This window comes from Balaenoptera borealis, assembly GCF_965194805.1.
Source record: "Balaenoptera borealis genome assembly, chromosome: 5".
Lineage (NCBI taxonomy): Eukaryota > Metazoa > Chordata > Mammalia > Artiodactyla > Balaenopteridae > Balaenoptera > Balaenoptera borealis.
In genome coordinates, this window is record NC_138862.1 from 58,278,916 (window position 1) to 58,285,276 (window position 6,361).

Genomic DNA, 6,361 nt, shown 5'->3' on the forward strand with positions numbered 1-6,361 from the left:
ACCATTTCCTTTAAGTAATACAAAGCACTCAGGTCATGAGTTGGTGGCCTTTGGTTGAGATATTTATCTGTATTCCAACCAGTCATGGTCTCGGTTGGGGTGGAAGCACATATTGAATAGCATGGACCTTTTAGGAACTGTAGGAAGGGCAGGCCCGCAAAACATTTGGATTAAGTTCTCACCACAGGGGGAAGAAGAGAAGTGTTAAGTCATTAGAGAAGAATTACATATGCTGTTAACACCACAAAAAGCAATTGTGCTATGAGCTTTCTGTGTTGAAATGATATAGGTGCACTACACATCACTATGGGCAAAGATGAACTTTTGACCCATGGCGTAATTAAAATGTCTGTATAGCAGTGATTTGAAATGGATATTTTCTATTTATCATGCATATCCTGCATGCATCAGAGGGCAGAAGAAAAGGCTGAAGGTAGAAGTTAGGCAGAAGTAAATTTTATAAAAGAGCATTATGTGAAAGTACATTCTCACATTTAGAATGTTTTAAAAGCTAGACGAGCTGTCTCATTTAGTAGTGAGTTACCTGTCACTGAATGTGTTCACATTCCAATGTTGAAGGAGTATCTTACAATTTTAAGATTCCAATTCTCTGACTGTAACTTTGAGCTAATTGGTCTTTCAAAAAACAAATGAATTATTGACAAAGACTGGATACTTAATACATACTGTGTTAAGACAAACATTGTAAATTTTTTTTTTCTTGGTGGTGTTCAGGGTAGTCGGTAAGCTAAATCACTCTCTTGAACAGGGATAGCTCATTCTGGTTGTGGTACCAGAGGAGCAGGGGGTGTCAAAGTTAGTATCTTATAATAAACATTAGGGAACCTCATCTATATTTTACTTAGCAAAAGACCATCTCATGGTCACAGCACTGTTATCAGTCAACAGCACAAAAAAATCAGCAGTTTAGACACCTTTAAAAGATCTCAGTCTTGAAGTGGCCCCTGTAAAGCATCCACTCAAAGTATAACTGACAAATTGTGGTTAAAAGAGACAGGCTAAGCAGTACCTTATCGAGGTTCTTCAAACTCTATCCTTGTAAAAAATGAGATCATCAGGATGTTATATACCGGGACTGCTATCTTAACTTCCCACAAAGTTATATTCATGTCAAACTTTTCTCTGTGTTGTTGGGTTTTTATTAAATTTTGATATAGGGAAGAACTAGTTGAAGACTATTTCATTATCACCTCCAAAATTATTATTTTTCATTGTACTTGCTCTATTGCTTACTGTTTCATATATGATGTAGAATGGAAAACCATTGTCCAGGAATTTAGTGCCATGAAAATGCCTCCCCAGGTAAAATTGTGGGCTTCCTTTTAATATAACTATATAATATTACATTTAATGTTAGCCTTGACTACTAAGCAGCTGGTGGATAAAATAAGTGTTTAATTACAGTAATGATCTCATTCTAGGTATGGATAAAATTATTATTTTTTCTCCCCTAAATTGTTTCTTTAACCTTCATTTTAAGTATGTGTATTTAAATCATATAATATTCTTTTTAGAAGCAGATAAACTTTAAGTGAGTAAAAGTGGGAGAATAAAGGAGACAGCTATGGAACCACATAGGCTATTGAGTCAGTTAATATAAGATTCCAGAGAATCCTTGATGTTTGAAATATGGGTGTTTTGTGAGTCTGACCTAACCCAATCTTCCCTTGCTCTGCTAAATATGCTGCAATAAATTACCAGCAATAAACTTCAAAGGCACTGTAACTTGGAAGAAAATGTTCTAATAATCCATAGGGCTATTACCGATATCAGATCAATGCAGTTATTTACCATTCAGAAAAAAAATCTCCTATTGACAAAATGAAGACTTTAAAGTACAGTCTGTGGTGCACTGCCAGGAGGGCTAAAGCTGCCAACAGATATAAATACCTACTTTATTGCAGTCTAAGATTTTATTCCACATCATATATTTTATTTATGTACTTATTATTAGGGTTCCTATATGTTTAATTGTGCCAGATTTTGCACTTTAATCTAAGCATTGACTACTCTCCTTGGGGGGTGAAAGGTAAGGAAGTGTTTATAGTGGCACCTTGGACAGAGTCACCATATCCATTCTTTTATTGCCCTGCAGCATAGCCATTTGCAGATGGATTTTTATAAAAGGGTGGGGAGAGGGAGGCAATCACCATGGTGAAGTAGGAAGACCCCAAGCTCACTTCCTTCCAAGGGCATACCAAAATTACAACTACTTACAAAGCAACTATCTATAAGAACAACCTGAAGACAAGCAGAAAAGATTGTCCACAACTGAAGATATAAAGAAGGAGCCACATCAGAAAGAAAGGTAGGGGAGTAGAGACACAGTCTAGTCAAGAACCACACACTTGAGTTGGTGACCCACAAATGGGAGGGATATCGCAACTGCAGAGATCCTCCCTTATGTGGATCCTCCCCAGCTCTACATCTGGCTTCCCAGCCTGGGGATCCTGCACCAGAAAGATAATCCCCCAGAAAGATGGGCTTTGAAAACAAATGGAACTTGTGTTCAAGAGAGCTGAAGGGCTATAGGAAACAGAGATCCATTCTTAAAGAACACACACGAAATCTCAATTCTCTGAGTCCCTGCACAGAGACAGTAGTTTGAAAGGAATTGGGGTCACACCCACTTGCTGATCTTGAAGAGCCTCTCAGAGAGACAGGAGGCAACTGGACTCCCCCTGGGTATGGAGACACTGGCAGGAGTCATTTTTGAAATCTTGTTCTACCACACTGACACCTGCACTGGCAAGTGCCACTTTGGAATCCTTCCTCTAGCCTGTTAACACCAGGGGCCTGTCCCATCCACCAATGAGCCAGCAGCAGTAGGGCTTCACCAGGCTACACAGCCAGGTGCTTGGGGAGCCATCCTTGCTCGCCAGCGGGCCTGCAGCAACCATGTGAGGCAGAGCCTCACAGCCAGCCAGGCCAGGGGCCAGGCCCACATACCAGTTCACCCACAATTAGCAGCACTAAAAAAAGCATGCAGTCCACGTAGGGGACACTCCTGGAGCATCTAGTACTGGTGGTCAGAGAGAGTGTGCTGCTGGTCCCCATAGGTCTACTTCTCTAAGATTAGGACATGTAACAAACCTACCTTATGTATAGAAATAAACACAGGGAATTGGCAAAATGAGGAGACAGAGGAATATGTTCCAAATGAAGGAATGAAACAAAACCTCAGAGAAAGAACTAAACAAAATGAAGATAAGCAATCTATCCATAAAGAGTTCAAGGTAATGATCATAAAGATGCTCACTGATCCCAGGAGAAGAATGGATGAACACAGTGAGAACTTCAACAAAAGTTTAGAAAAAAAAAAAAAATCAGAACTGAAGAATACAATACCTGGAATGAAAAATACATTAGGAGGAATCCACAGTAGATTAGCTGATACAGAAGAACAGATCAGCAATCTGAAGACAGAGTAGTAGAAATCACCCAAGCGGAACAGAAAAAAGAAAAAAAGTTTTTAAAATGAGGATAGCTTAAGGGACTTCTGGGACAACATTAAGCATACTAACATTTGCATTATAAGGTCCAAGAAGAAGAGAGAGAGGAAGCGGCAGTCACATATATGAAAAAATAATAGCTGAAAACTTTCCTAACCTAGGAAAGGAAACCAACATCCAGGTCTAGGAAGCATAGTTCAGAGTAAGACATATTATAATTAAAATGGCAAAAATTAAAGATAAAGAGAGAATCTTAAAAGCAGTAAGAGAAAAGCAACTAGTTACATACAAGGGCACTCCCATAAGACTATCAGCTGACTTTTCAGCAGAAACTTTGCAGGCCAGAAAGGAGTGGCACAAATAAATATATTCAAAGTAATGAAAGGAAAAAACCTACAACCAAGAATGCTCCACCCAGAAAGGTTATCAATCAGAATTGAAGGAGAGATAAAGAATGTTATAGACCAGCAAAGCTAAGAGAGTTCATCACCAATAAACTGGCATTACAAGAAATGTTAAAGGGACTTTTCTAAGTGGCAAAGAAAAGGCCACAGCTAGAAATATTAAAATTATGAAAGGAATAATCTCACTGGTAAAAGCAAACATATAGTAAATGTAGTAGATCAATCACTTATAAAACTATTAGGAAGGTTATTAAACAAAAGTAGTAAAATCATCTATATCCACAATAAGTAATTAAAGGATATGAAAAATAAAAAATGTAAAATATGACATCAAAAACATAAAACAGGGCAGGGGAGATAAAAATATAAGGATGTTAGAATGTGTTTGAGCATAAGAGATCATTAACTTAAAATAGATGCCAATAGATATAGTTTTTTATATATGAACCTCATGATAACCACAAACCAAAAACCTGTAATAGATACACAAAAAAAGAAGAGAAAGGAATCCTAACATAACACTAAAGATAGTCATCAAATAACAACTGAAGATCAAGAGCGGAAAAAAGGAATAGAGAACTATAAAACCATAAAACAATTAATAAAATGGCAATAAATATACACCTATTCATAATTACTTTAAATGTAAATGGATTAATTCTCCAATCAAAGAACATAGAGTGGCTGAATGGATAAAAAAAATGACACCCATATATATGCTGCCTAGAAGAACTCACTTCATATCTAAAGACACACACAGACTGAAAGGGGAGTGAAAAAGATATTCCATATAAATGAATATGAAAGGAAAGCTGGGGCAGCAATATTTATATCTGACAAAATAGGCTTTAAAACAAAGACTGTAACAGGAGACAAAGAAGGGTATTACATAGTGATAAAGGGATCAATCCAAGAAGATATAACAATTGTAAATATATATGCATCCAACAAATGAGCACCTAAATACATAAAGCAAACATTAACAGACATAAAAGGAGATATTGACAGTAACACGATAATAGTAGGGAATGTTAACACTCCACTGATACCAATGGACAGATCATCCAGACAGAAAATCAATAAGGAAATATTGACCTTAAACAACACTTCAGATGAACTCAATAGCTGTATATAGAACATTCCATCCCCAAACAGCAGAACATACATTCCTTTCAAGTGTACATGGAACATTCTCCAGGATAGATATCACATGCTGGGCCACAAAACAAATGTCAGTAAATTTAAGAAGATTGAAATCATATCAAGCATCTTTTCTAACCACAATGGCATGAGACTAGAAATCAACTACAAAAAAACCCCTAAAAAGACATAAACGTGTGGAATCTAAACAGTATGTTCCTAACAATATGGGTCATTGAAGAAATCAAAGAGGAAATTTCAAAATACCTGGAGACAAATGAAAATGTAAACACAACATTCCAAAATCTATGGGATGCAACAAAAGCAGTCTGAGAGGAAAGTTTATAGCAATACAGGCCTACCTCAGGAGACAAGAAAACTCTCAAACTATCTAACCTTACATCCAAAAAAAAAAAAAAAACTAGAGAAAGAAGTCAAACAAAACCCAAAGTTAGTAGAAGGAAAGAAATAATAAAGATGAAAGTAAAAAAAATGAAGTAGGGAATTAAAAAATAGAAAAGATCAGTAAAAGCAAGAACTGGTTGTTTGAAAAGATAAACAAAATTGATAAACCTTTAGTCACAGTCATCAAGAAAAAAAGACAGCGGGACCAAATAAAATTGGAAATAAAAGAGAAGTTATCACTGACAACACAGAAATACAAAGGATCATAAGAGAATACTGTGAACAATTACATGTCAATAAACTGGACAACCTAGAAGAAATGGATAAACTCCTAGAAATGTACAATTTCCCAAGACTGAACCAGGAAAACATAGAAAATATGGACAGACCAATTATCAATAATGAAATTGAATCAGGAATTCAAAAACTCCCAATAAATGAAAGTCCAGGGCCAGATAGATTCACAGGTGAATTCTACAAAACATTTAAAGAAGAGTTAACACCTATTCTTCTCAAACTATTCCAAAACATTGAAGAGAAAGGAATGCTTCCAAATTCATTCTCTGAGGTGAGTATCACCTTGATACCAAAACCAAAGACACCCCCCCACACACACATACAAACTACAGACCAATATCACTGATAAACATAGATGCAAAAATCCTCAACAAAATATTAGCAAACCAAATTCAACAATACATTAAGAGTCACACAACATGATCAAGTGGGATTTATTCCAAAGATGCAAGTATGGTTCAATATCTGCAAATCAATCAGTGTGATACACCACATTAACAAACTGAAGAATGAAAATCATATGATCATCTCAACAGATGCAGAAAAAGCTTTTGATAAAATTCAACATTCATTTATGATAAAAACTCAATAAAGTGGGTAAAGAGGAAGCATGCCTCAACGTAATAAAGGTTGTGTATGACA